The following is a 14,117-nucleotide window of genomic DNA, read 5'->3' as shown; positions in this document are numbered from 1 at the left end:
ACAGGGAGCTCCTGCTCCCAGCGAATGCTGTGTCTAGCACCGCTCCAGCAGGCACTTGGCAATGGCTCCAGCCCCAGGGTTAAGGCTTTGGTGGCCTGGGCGCTGGAGCAGCTGCTGATTTGCATCCCAGCTCTGTAAGCCAGGCCGGGGGGCAGGGCTGCTGCTCCTGCTTCTGCTGGGGGGTGCCCGGCAGGGTCCGGTGGCACCATGGGGCCGGTGGCACCATGGGGCTGGTGGCACCACGGGGCCGGTGGCATCACTGCTGCAGCCGGGAGCCGACACGTGCACCAGCAGTGCATTTATGTTGGGGGGAAGGTGTGCGCAGGGTTGCTCAAAGCCAATGCCTCTGGCTGAGAGAGGAGACAGAAGCTGTCTCTCCAGAGTCCTGTCCAGCGCTGCTCCTTCAGACGGCAGCTTAACACGGGCCATTGTGAAAGATGAGTGGACGGGGCAAGCGCACTTCTCCATGTTTCCCAGAAAAATGAAATACTACAAAGATTTCCTTACAATCCAATGATTAGTTGGGTTTCTTACCTGGTGGGCACAGTTTGCTGTGAATACCGGAGGGTAAAGGGGTACAATCACTGCTGGGAGCACAAAGAAGCTTCACTTGCAGCCAAAGACCAGATGAGCTCATGTGAAATGCATCAAGCCATGAGTTACTGAGAGCTGGTGGGTCCCGTAGCTTCCAGGAGCAGTTTTGCTAAGGAAAAAAAAGAAAAAGGTATCAAAATGAGGCCTTCAACTGAGCTTGTATTCAGGTTCTTCCCCCTGTGTGTCCTGGGATCCCCTTCCTGTCACCAGAGTCTGCCATGGCACCTGTGCATGGTGCTGGGCTCAGACCCAAACCACAACCCCCGGTGAGGCTGCTTTCTGCAAGGCTGTTTGCATGCTGTGGTTGTGGGCCCGGAGGAGAGCCTAAGGAGGCTGATCCTCTATTTCTATCACTCCGACCCTACGAATGCTCATGGTTGTTGCTGTTTCCCCCATGCAACCACATCTGGAGGGCAAATGCACAGACCCTCCAATCCTTGAAGCAGCAGTTGTTTTTGGTGAGGGGGAAAACTGTGGTGATTCAGGTGAGGGAGAAGAGCCCGACAACATTCAAGGCAGAACATTTTTATACCCCAAAAAGCAGCCGAGTCACCAAGCCAGATATGAAGCAGAACTGGCATGCAAGCGAACAGTGCTGGGTAAAACACGAACCTGATGGCACAGCTGTGGGCACCAGGGACTGGCTGGGGACAAGGCTGGTTAGGGAGGCAACACTCTGTGTGGGAACACGCTGCTTCCGGAGAAGGTTTTCCCACCTGGGACAACCAAGCCCATCATAACTTGCATCGGCTAAATCAATTCCCTTGGCAGAGAGGGACAGCAGCCAAGATCCATCCTCTTCATGTCCTCGGCCTGGAAGTGCAGGGCTCTCACGCCATGCTGCAATGAGCCTGGAGCAGCTCCTGGGGACACCCCTCCCTGCCCAGCCAGGAGGGACCCCTGCCTGCCCACGGAGCGGGAACAGAGCTTTCTGTCCCGCACAGGGAGGCTGGAGACAGGAGGCCAGACCTTGCCGTTCCAGCTGCTGAACGGGCTGTACTGCAGCAGAGCCAGTGACCGCTTTGCTTATAATTCACCATCTTGCCTTCTGGTTCCTGGCCAGCGTCTCACCTGCACCAGGACCCCGCCGACAGCCGGCACGGCACCTGGCTGGGTCCCAGGGGAGGCACAAGAAGCGCTGGGTTCCCTGGCTGAGCTCCCAGGTCTCTGCCCAGCCCGGCAGCGGCTGCACAGGGCGCACGGACCAGGTCCTGGCACGCAGAGAGCAGAGCTGGGAGCCCTGCTGTCACCGTTTCAAACTGAGTCATCTCACAGGGCCATTGCTGATTTTAATGGCATAGACATGAAAAACAGAAAACGTGAACCAGCAGTGCCACGTCCTGTGGCCCTGGTGAACAGGGCTGCCGAATTCTCCCTCTGCAGAAGGCTGTTAGAAAATATCTGTATTTGCAGTCTGAAGGCCCGCAGCGTCTCAGCTGCAGTCTCTGTCCTCTACCTCTATTTTCTCCTTCTCTGATCAAGTCTGACAAAGGTTGTACAGCAGCAGGTTTAACGGTGACTCAGGCACACGTCAGCTCTACAGAGGTGCAGCACAGGCAGCGGTCAGGTCAAAACCAGCAAGCGCCACATCACCGCACACGCAGTAACTCAGCTGAACTCCTCCTAACTCCACCTGACTGCGGATTCTGTTACGGGCACTTCTGGAACACGAGAAAATACATCTTTGAATGATTTCTCCAAAATCAAAAACTCCTACCAGACTAGTGGCTCGGCCACTGTTGCAGTGGAGCTCTATGAGCATTTACCACAAAAAGATAGGAAATTCCTTGGAAAAACAACCAGAATTATCTATAAGGTGCTCTGTGATCAAGGTGGTGTCCTAAGAAAAAGGGTGAGGTGCATCAAAGTCTCGAGGAGATAAATGGGATGAAAAAAAACTAATCAAGGAAAGAAAAAGCAACCCGGGTGCAGCTGAGGTCTTCAGCACAAAACAGCAGATGAGATAAGGCCTTGTGTAATCGCTCTTTCGACAGCAAATCAGGGCAGGTTTCAGGAACTGCGGGGGAAAGCCCGTTTGCTGCGGTGTCTGGGAGGCAGGCGCGGGGTCTTTGCCCCCTGGGGCAGAGGAGGCGGCTGGCAGGTCGGTGTGCTCGGGGAAGCAGCGAGGTACCTCCGTGGTGGCCCCTGCCTTTAGTGCCATGGCGAGCAACAAAGTTGGGAGTTACATAGCTTCATATTCCCAGTGAGATCTAGCAGAGTGGCTATTCGATCTATACTTGGTCACAAATCATCTTGGACCTACTAGTTCCAGGGCTTTTTCTGATTCAAAACCAACCATAAACGTGCATGGTGAGGCTGCAGCCGCTGGGTTCCTCGCAGACTGCTGTGGACCTCTGAGCTGTGGCGCTGCCCGCTGCGGCGCCCGGGAACGCGGCACAAACCCTTGTGTTTTCATTACCCGCGAGAGCAGCACCCTATGCGGACCCTGCGAACAAGTCGAGGCTGCCTGCAGGGAATTTCATGCTTGGCAAAAAGGATTATGAGTTTGATTCCAGCAGCACTGAACAAACTGCCCAGTCAGACAAGGGGGTCACAAAAGGTACCAAATGATCCCAAAAGAGAAGTTCCTGGCCTATACCGTAACCAGAATTCTTCGGGGTGTGTTGTTGACGTGTGTTTCAGTCCTGACAGGTGAAAACCGGGCGCTGTATTCAGGCTGGAAGGCCTGTGGGGGCACAGACAGACCCTGTCCTCCCGCTCCCCTTCCCCAGCACGGCCCACGCACCGAGGGCAGAGCTGACCCCCTGCACACCTCCTGCACAGCCCGAGCAGAACAGCTGCACAGCCCCGAGCAGAACAGCTGCACAGCCCCGAGCAGAACAGCTGCACAGCCCCGAGCAGAACAGCTGCACAGCCCAGAACAGCTACACAGCCCAGAACAGAACCGCTGGACAGCCCAGAGCAGAACCGCTGCACAGCCCAGAGCAGAACTGCTGCACACCCCAGAGCAGAACATTTGCACAGCCCAGAACAGAACCGCTGGACAGCCCAGAACATCTGCACAGCCCAGAGCAGAACCGCTGCACAGCCCAGAGCAGAACATCTGCACAGCCCAGAGCAGAACCGTCGCACAGCCCAGAGCAGAACAGCTGCACAGCCCAGAACAGCTGCACAGCCCAAAGCAGAACAGCTGCACAGCCCAGAGCAGAACCGCTGCACAGCCCCGAGCAGAACATCTGCACAGCCCCGAGCAGAACATCTGCACAGCCCAGAACCGCTGCACAGCCCAGAGCAGAACCGCTGCACAGCCCAGAGCAGAACCGCTGCACAGCCCAGAGCAGAACCGCTGCACAGCCTGCGCTCCGAAAGAGACACCCAGCAAAGAAAGGACTTTTTCCCCTGCTCACTGAGAAATGAAGAGATCAAGTGAGAAACCCTGACTCAAGTAAAATAAGCAGGACTTTGCCACTGATGTCAGCAGGCCCAGCTTTTCCCCCGCGAGTCTGCTCTGCTGCTGAGTGAGGAGATAAGCGCCCAGAAGCAGCAGCCTGACCTCGGGAGTCTGGAGCGGTCTGTTGGCTGATTGCAGAAGCAGCGAACGCACAGCTTACCCACCGTGCAGATGTAACCTGCACGGCTCCCTCTTCCAGAAAAGCTGAGGGCTCCATGTTGTTTATTGTGCAATAGGAAGACACTAATAATCATGCCTGAGATGTTTAGGAATGGAGATAAAATTCTCTATTATCATGCACTATCAGTTTGTCAGAGGGGATGCTGGCAGACAGGAGCTTCACGGGGATGAGGTTTGCATTTCAATGAGCAATCTGCACCGAGAGCTCCCAGCTCCTCCGCACGTGGGATCCGGGCAGAACAGACCTGTGCTGAGGCCGATATGCCCTGCGGTGTGCAGAGATGTCCGACTCCAGCCAGGCCGTGGTGGCGGATAGAAATTATAGATGGCATTAACCATAGAAGATGCTGCACTGCAGGGTGAGCAATCGAGGTTTTAGAAAAACAGGCTGAAAACAGCCCTATTTCCTGCTATTTATAAAATGCCGCCGAAGTACAAACTGGATGTACCGGCGTAAAGCTTAAACCTCAGTGCTCCCTCAGACCCAAGCTGCTCAGATCCTTTCATGAAGAGAATGGTAGGAGAACTCAATCCATCCACCCTGAAAGGACTTTGGGGGCTTCGGTGGGAGCTGGAGCCAACCTAAGCACCAGGTAAAGACAGAAAGCAAACACGTCGGCGAGCAGCATCTCACCTCGTGGGGACCGTGCCGAGCCCCGCACAGACCAACCTCGCTGCAAACCGCTGCTGATTGTCTCGAGCAGTGGCAATTACAGGGGAATCCAGAGGCAGTTCTTCCCTCCCAGCGCCATCCCTCTCCCATCACGCTTCTCTACCCTGCAGCCTGCTTGCCAGGCAAGTAAAGCACCTTCCTCTGCTTGCTGGACAAGCCTAGTGAAGGGCTCTCTTCTTTAATAGTGGTTTGCTTGCTGTTCATTAGATTTGCACAATACCTGGGAGTGAAATACTCTGGATTAGGTGCTTTTCAAGAGGCAGTAGTACCAGCATGAAACTTTGCACAGATCCAAACTTAAAACCAGTGCTCAGCAAGAAAAAGAGATTATCACCCCTTCATGTTTTCAAGACTCTTTCAGCAAGCACATCCCTCCTTCCTCCCAAGGGGCTCTCAAGAGCTGATGGAGCTGGCTCTGCACGTGGTTGAGGAGGCTCTGGGAGGTGAAAGGCAAGCCACATCCCTGCTTTGAGCCTTAGTTCTACCGTCCACAAGACTTGCACAAGAGACAACGTTGGCTCCGTAAATTCTCATGGCCCCGAGGACCTCAGAACAGGAGCCTGCTGACAGCAAAATCAAATTCTTCTTGCATACAGCACCAACCCTCTGCCATGCTTTAAAACAGACCTGAAAATGCCAGGAGCCACACTGATATACTCACAAGACAAAACACCAGCTGCTCTCCGTTTCCTCTCCAAGCTGCAGCCACCAGGCTTGTGTGGCTGCATATGCAGGAGCATCTGCTGTGTGCAGGGAGTGCACGCGCGCACACACACACACACACACACACACACACACACACACACACACACACACGCGCTCCTCATGTGCGCACATGCTCGCCAGCTACAGCCTCCCACCCCCAACACAAGCTGCTGCTCAAGTGCAATGCTTGGCTGAACTCCCTTCCACTCCTGTGGCACTCAAGCAGTTCAGAAACAAGCAGATTGCTGGGATAAAAGCAACCAGCCGTTATTTCTTCTGCTGCAGACCTGCGCCCACAGGTTTCACACCCGCACAGAGCTCTTTCCCGTCGAGCCTCCATGTGGGATAAAGACGTGCATGCAAGGAGCGTAGCATCGTTATCCCCGTTCCTCAGGTAACGACCCCATCGCTCTGCACGTGCAGTGAAGATGACGTTCCCTGCAGCAGAAAGGCAGCGGTCCAGCCGCAGCTCCTGCTGCCTCACGCCAGCCCTTCTCACTGCACTTCGAACCACCACGGACGGACCCGGGAGCAGGACCTTTTGTCTGGCCCCGGCTTCACACCTGAGGCTTGTTCTCTCCCTCTTTAATTCTTTGTCATTCAGGCTTGATGACTCTTATTCCAGTTGTTCCAAACAGAATACGAGGGGGCGAGGGTAGTGTTGCTATTACTTTTGCTGGACTTTGCCACTGTTATTTTTGCTGCTCTTCTCTAGGGTGATCCCCCACTTTCTTCAACTACAGCGTGCAAAACCCAGACCCAGAATTTCAGCTGTAGCCGCACCTCTGCTGAACACGGCCGGGGAATCACTTGTCTGGGCCTCGCTGCCTAGGCTGCTGTTGACCTGAGCCAGTGTGACTGTCCCCTTGCACCGACCCCTCCGTAATGCAGATGTACAGTGTCACTGCACCTAGGCAAGGCAAAGGATTGGGGAACTCGGGAAGGCGAGTGCGTGGGGTGCTCACGGATCGCATCCCCATTTCTCTCCGTGTCCATTTCTACACGTCAGGGGAAGAGGAGGTTTGAGAAGCATTTCCCTTTGCAAGCCACAGGGTCCTGAAAGCCACCTGGCAAGCACAGCCCCAGCACAGTTGCCTGCACCAAACAAAGCACAGCGATGGCTGCGGCTGCGAACAATGTTTGGAGGCAGCAGAGCCTGCATGCATTTGACAGACAAAACCTTCACAGACTGAGCACGCAGCGTGGGCTGACGCAGCTGCCACCCTTTCACTGTCTCTCTGCTCTCCGCAAAAATGCAGCCTGTGCTTTGCTGCTGGGGGCGGAGGAGGCGCACAGCTGGCCGGGCTGTAGCCTTCCCTTGCCCCTGCTGAGCTGCCCCAGCGCAAAGGGGAGGGCTTCAACCTGCCCTTCTCCACCTCCCTCGCTGCCCAGGGGCAGCGCTTGCCCTCCCCAGTTCACACCGCTCACCGGCGCTGGTTCGACAGCGCTGGTGCACAGCCAGCCTTCACAGATGGCTGCGGAGAGGGTTTTCAATACAAGGAACAGTTGAAACAACAAAACCCTGTCGAGGCTGATTCAGCTCATGCGCCTGCATCCCATTAAGCAAGTCATTTTTTCCAGTTCCTCGGCACAGGAGCCGCGTGGTCGGGCACAGCGTCCAGGCAGCGCTGGCCGTGCTCAATCACCTCCCCCGGCCAGGCGGCCAGCTCACGCCAAACCGGACCCCGGTCACTCCTTCTACACTAGGAACGAGTCCTTGTGACAACAAGTCCTTGTGACAACAAGTCCTTGTGACAAGGACTTCCAGCCAATTTTATACTGGGGCCACACCAGCAATCCAGCGCGTTTCATCCCCTAGCAGCCCTCTCCAGCACACAGCACTGCATTTTGAGAGCGATTCTGTCCCATGGGGGCCTGCCCAATGCAAAACGTCCCGGCTGCACCCCCAGCATCTCGCAGGCACCACCGCACATGGTGTGGAGATCCAGGGAGGTGAGTGTGACGCTGTGGGTGCAAGGGGCAGCGCAGCTCCGGGGCCTGGAAGGGGGCAGCGCAGCTCCAGGGGCTGGAAGGGGGCAGCGCAGCTCCAGGGGCTGGAAGGGGGCAGCCAGCGGCTCGGGCACACAGAGCATTGCGAGCCAGAGCCAGGGCAGACAGGTTAACCCCATCTTCCACCCCTTCGCATCATGGCCCAGGCTTACTCACACTATTTATCTCACAGACAACTTCACACAAATCTGGTCCCTTCGAGACATCCTAACTCAGAACACCAAAACCCAGTAAAACCTGGAGCCGGTGCAATAGCTCCACAGCGGTTTTTCTCCTAGATCACTGCTGGGTTTTTGCTGTTGAAGTGATGTAGTCTCCAGACAGGATGTGGTTTGTGCCTTTCTGTGTGTCATCCACAGACGATGCTAGGCTGAAACACTCTTCAGCTGGGAGATTTCAAGCAGGACATAAGAATAAAAAAGTAAATTTTAAGGTGGGTAGATAACCCCAGGGACTTGCAAAGATCCCATAGTAAATTTGGAATGAACTTCCCATCCAAAAGGATAAGTGATAGGAACCGAAGGCAGCTGCATCCCTAAGTGAGGGGCTGCCTTTGAAGACATCCTGCAGCCATTTAGCTCAAGCCACTGGTGCTTTTAATTTAGCCTGGGAGGTTCTAACTCAAGGAACAGCTCATAATTACTCCTGACACGTATACTGCTCTCTGAAGTAAGGCACGCTGAATTGTGAGTTTTAGTAACAATAGGATAAATATTAACTGGCTATCCATTTTGCAATTGTTAAGCAAAGTCTAGAGATACGGGAGCTTGCTTAACAACGCAGTTCAGAAGGGTTTGCTGTAGCCCTGCATATGCTTTGAAGTAGAAGTCACAACCAGGTTGTGCTGGAATCACATGAAGAAGATTATGCTAGAATTACTGACCTGTTTGAGGATTTGACCTCTGGAGCAGACTGGAGAATGGTTTTGGATTGAAAATGAAGGCTCTCATCCGCTGTGCAAACACCTCCTTGCTGGAAACATGAAGAGATCTGATAGAGACCATGGAGCTGATCCAGAGACACCAACACGTGCAGGATCCTTTCTGTGCTCTGACACGGTTTCAAACGTCGACTACGAAGCTTTGGATGACCCTCGGGTGTTTCACCCACCGCCAGCCTTCAGAGAAGCCCAGAAGGTCCCTCTCCCTTTCATGGGGCTCAACCTCTATACCTAGAGATTCCTGCCTCTTTTTTTATATATATTTGACAGTTATCAATAGAAGATACTTATTTAACAGCATGAAGTAATGAGCACCCCCATAACGGAAGTTACAGGCATTTCTGTACTGTTTACAGGCAGGGTTTCTCCAAAAGCACCAACAGCCCGGCGCTGCACCCACATCCACGTTTTCAGCTGTCCTTGCCTTCCCTGGCACCCGCACCGCGGCGGAACCGGCCTCGGCTCCTCGTTGAACACCGTGCTCCGCTGCCGTTTGGTTTGGCCAGGTCACGGTGTTTTCAATTTGGATGAATATCGTATCACAGGAGAGTGTCTGATCAAGATCATCTGTAGCCAAAGCAGCACTAATCTTGCACCGAATCCATGTCAACGTTCTTACTCATGTCTCCGGTGCTAGGGAATGCGGCACTTTCCTTTCAGCCTGAGGTTGGACCAAAAATACCAGAGAGATGCTGGCAGAAACTAATTATAAATGAAGGCATCACGAACCCAGCCTCGCATAAAACCCAGATCGTAGCCCAGCCTTGAGCTGGCTGCTGCACTGGAATTACTGAGCAAAACAAGCACGACATTTATCAGTATCACTGGAGACATTACCTTTGCTTCACACCCCTACCACAAACCACTGTAATGAAGCCATAAAGCGTTACAGTAAAATAAAACTTGGCAAGTCACACACACCCAGGATTTTTTACTTAAATATAAAACTTGGTTTTACCAATTTCCTGGCACAGGATAGGACAGTTTCAGCCCACATGAAAAAAGACACATTTTGATTTGCTATGAACTATATAACATTTAAACGGTGACATAAAAACGGAATCACCTCAGATATTTTTCTTCCTGTGGGCTAAGTATGTATTTTGGAGACGGTCCATTCGCTATCCGGTAAACAGTGTACTTCACAAAATGAGCCATTTCCTCCCCACCAGGCCAGGCCATTTACAGGGGATGTTCATTCTCTTCCCGTAAGTAATGCTTGTGGAAGGATGTTCCACTGCGAAGCCGGTCAGCACCAAACGGTGCTGCGGTTCTGTGCGCGGCAGGGAGCCCGCGCCAAAGCAGCCGAGATGGGAGAGCTGGAACGGCACCTCCTGCCCGGCACCGGCACCGGTCGGGGACGTTCTGCCTGAAGCGCTGCGGTAACCAAAGGGTTTTTAAGAGAATTATGTTTCTTCCTAAAGCCCAAAGGCACCAGACTATATTATATAATATCAGAGTACCTCCTATAGCAGCGGCCTTTGAGACCTGAATCCCAAAACTATGCGGTGCCTGGTGCCCTACGTGTTACGCCCGGCAAACTCCCGCTCCTGCTATGTGAGGAGCTTCAATTGCTGCTGCCATTTCACAGAAAACGGGGCAAGTTTATTTCTGCTTTTATAAACAAACCAACAAATGAACAAACACAAACCCCATCACGAACGCAGCCCAAAACCAAAGCAATACCAAAATCAAAGAATTGCTGTGAGTCACATAAAATGCACCGGGAATCCCCAGAATTTCTTTGGTTAGAGAATATAATAATGGATTTACATACAGACACACGAAAGGGACCCGAGCCAGGAAGAAGCACTCCCTCTTTCACTGGAACGAATACCAAGTATTGATGCCTGTCATCTGAGCTGTGGGGCGCAAATGGATCTCAGAACACCGCGGGCCCATCTGCAGGTACCTACCCTGCGGAGGGGAGGCAGCGACCTGCAGCAGCGTGTGCTCTGGTGCTGGGGAGAGGAACAACTCACAGCACAGCCATGTACAACCCTGCGCTACGATCCTGCAAAACAAAGCCAAAGAACCCCCACCAAACCAGGACTTGGAGTGAAAATGCTTTAATCTCAGGCGTGCACGCCGGAGCAGGCGGGGACGCACACGGGACGGTTCCAGCACGGAGGGGTGAGGCTGCTGCTGGGGGAACCCTGAGCACTCCCGCTGCCTCCGCAGGGCAAACGCATCACCAGAGCCCAGGAAAGGAGCTGGACAAGGGGATGTTAACTGACATGCTGCAGCCAAGCAAGGGGCTAGGAGGGCAGTGGAAGCAACCGGAGGGATGAGTTGCCCAAGGATGATTTGGGGATGTTACAGCTTGAAAGCCCAGGAGGAGCCTCACCATTGTCTGCACAGGGAACTGGAGGAGAAACGAGAAAGCCTGAGAGCTGACAAGTCGCAGGAGTAAGGCAGAAAACTGAAAGCACTTGCCTAGCACAGAACCTGGTCAGTCCAGTTAAAGCTCAGATGGAGCTAAGTCTTAGCTTTAGTCTAAGATTTGCACTGCTTTTTCTCCAATGTTCCTGAGCCTGCAGAAAGTTTACCCCGTCACACTGTGTTATTTCTTTATAGAGTGATTAATCCGTTTAGGTTGCCTGAAAGCAGGAAACAAGACCAGTCTACTTAATTCAAACAGGGAAAGCTCATGCGAGGCCACGTCACATCAGCATTTCTCTCTTCAACGCTCTCATAAAACACGTTGACTTTAACAGCCTCATGCATTTACCTTGGTCATAGCTGTATCAGGTTGCCACATGCCACAGGAGAGCGGGTAGAAGGAAATGTGATGCCTGGTGTCCCATTATACTGCAGTTCAAAGGAAGTCGGCTTCTGTACAGGAGAAAACAATTAGCTGGGAACAATGGGTCTGTCCCCAGCGCAGCCGGGGTGGGAGCGCTGGGCTGGATCCGGCCCCGCCGGGAGGGCTGGCTGAGCAGGGTAACGCTCGCCCAGCTGGGACAGGACAATAAACTGCCTTGTTTCATACTTTACTTCTCGCAGTGTCTAAATGGTATATCTACTCAGTTCAGTTTTCTGTGGTTAAAATTAGAACCAAAAAAAAGGAAAAAAAAATCACCTACCAGAGGAAAATACAGTGAAAGAATCAGAGTTGCTAGGGAATATTCTCAGGCACTGATATAACTGGATGCAGAGGCAAGTGCAAGAGCAGTAATCCCAAAATAGCAATGTTCTGCAGGACATGATGGGCTGTGGCTCACTCTGCTGACACCGTTCACCACAGCACAGCTGCCCGGCTTACAGGAGAAGTTCACCTGCAGCAACAGGAGGTCTCACCACGGACTGTGTGGGTATTTATTTAGCTAATTCCCACCACCTGTGCTGAGCGCCGTGTTGTCCTGGTGAACCCGAGTGCCATCTTACCCGAAGTCAGCAGCACAAAGCCGGTCAAGGTATGCCCAACACACAGAATGACCAGCGGGGACATCTGCTGACTTGCCAGAATACCGATCTTCTTATTTCTTTTGCCTGCTCAGACACGCTGTAAGTGACGTGCTGCGTTTAATAGCACTTCAGATGGGGCTGTAACAGCAAAGGAAGGAACTTGGTAATACTTGGGACCAAAGACTGCTCTGTAATCTTTGCGCAGTGCTGATTTGATATATTATCTAAAAAGATGGTTCACAATGGAGAAATCAAAGATTAAGCCATTTCCCTTTTCTTTCCATGTTGAAAGCGCTCGGTGTGACTGCACCCCACAGTGACAGCCTGTGCTCGCTGTTGCCTCGGAGTGCGTCGTTATTGACACGGTGGGTTCCGCGCGAGGGAAAGGGAGGCACTGTTGTACAGAAAGGGAAACCAAAGCACGGCGTAAAGGCCACCTCCCGAAACCAGTGACCGTTCCTGGCACAAGTGGAGCCCCGAGCACATGCTGGGTCCCAAAGACAACAAAGACCACATGCTGTCAACCCTCCGTGCAAACCAGATGGGTCCCTTAAAAACCATTTTGTCAGAACCCCCCACCACACGTTACCCCAGAAGATGCCCCCCCCCCAGAGGTTTGCAGCAGCACCCCCGCTTCTCTTTGAAGCACAGATCAAACACAAACCGTGATTGTTCCTGCGGCACCGAGCGGGAAACCTCGCTCCGGTGACCCGATACGAGACGGTAGAGCAGAAATGTCAAAACCTGTTGCTGCAGAAGAGGCCTCCAACACGTGGCCCTTCAAGCTGTGATGTTATCAGGGGGCTGTGAAACATTTGTCAAGGATCAGTCTTTGTTAGAGAAGCTTGCAAGCAACATTAAAGGAAAAAAATTACTGCAAACTCTGTAAGTCCAGCTGTACACAGCAGTTATATGTATATAGATAGAAACCGCAGCTCCAAAACCAATTGGTTTTGTCTGGAGGAGGTTGGGCACCTCCAGCAGCAGATCTGCGGAAACCTCAGCAAAAGCAGATGGTTCTGCTGTGAAGGCAGGAGCTGGAAGAAGACATTTGTCCACCAACCATACCCAAGCCCCCATACCAAGCCAAACAGAAGTACACCAGTTCTCAATAGATGAGCATCCAGACAGGATTGGTGCTGTACTGGTTTAAAGCTACATTGGTGCAAAGCTGTTAGGAGGTCAAACCTCAGAAAAAATATTTCTAAAGTCCAGTTTTGCCTGAAGAGCCACAAAACTGGGACTTACAGTACTGTCAGAAAACGTTACTCCTCACCCCTGAGGCTCTGCTGCCTTATTCCTGTTAGCAGGGCTGTGGAGGAGCCCTCGGGGCACAGCCTGCACCTACACCAAACCAGCTCCCAAAATGTACCCAGCGCTTTCTGAGCGCCTGTAAACCCCCACAACTCCTGTCCCCAGCAGGCACAGCCTTGACAAGAGCACACCTCTCCACCGTGCCCACGAGGAGCACACTGCAGCTCTTCCTCACCTCAATCTCCACGGGGCTCGTTGCTTCAGAGAGGGGTTGTTCTTCACCAGCAGTATGCGGGGAGGATTGTCAGCTCACAGCCGGTTCCCAAGGTGGTTCTCCCAACCTTGGCACAGAGGTCACATCAGGAACGGGAGGACATGTGTGGAACTGAAGCCTGTTCGCTGCAGCTGAGGTTTGGACCATGGAAGGGCGGTCAGGTGGCAAAACACAATCAGCGTCAAGCGTGTGTGTGTGACACGTGCAGTCGGAGCTGGCACAGGAGCATCACGGAGAGGCCCCCGCGGGGACACCGCTCCCCACGGGCCGTTCCCATCAATCTCTATCTGCGCAGGCTGCACTCCCCGGGATTCCAACCTCAAACATCTGAATGACTGTGTGGAACACTCATGTGCAAGACGACCAGCAAAACGAGCGCTTCTTTCTCACGCCGTGGTCATCCCAAGCCACACGAGTTACGTCTGTTAGCCTGAAAGCTTGCTCGCCATGTTTGCATGGGAAAAAAAGAAGCAAGAATGCGGATGCATTCTGGGAAGGATTACTGAACGGGCAGAGAAGAAAGGGAAATTTAGCGCTAAAAATAACGGCAACACAAGGAGATTCTTGGAGAGATTCTCTGGTTGTGCTGATGGGCACCGGAGAGGAATGAAAGAGGCAGATTCCTCCAGGAGCAAAGCATGCAGCTGCTGAATACTTTGTGTAAATT

This window comes from Patagioenas fasciata, chromosome 12, assembly GCF_037038585.1.
Source record: "Patagioenas fasciata isolate bPatFas1 chromosome 12, bPatFas1.hap1, whole genome shotgun sequence".
In the NCBI taxonomy this organism is placed as follows: domain Eukaryota; kingdom Metazoa; phylum Chordata; class Aves; order Columbiformes; family Columbidae; genus Patagioenas; species Patagioenas fasciata.
This window is presented reverse-complemented; position numbering follows the sequence as displayed.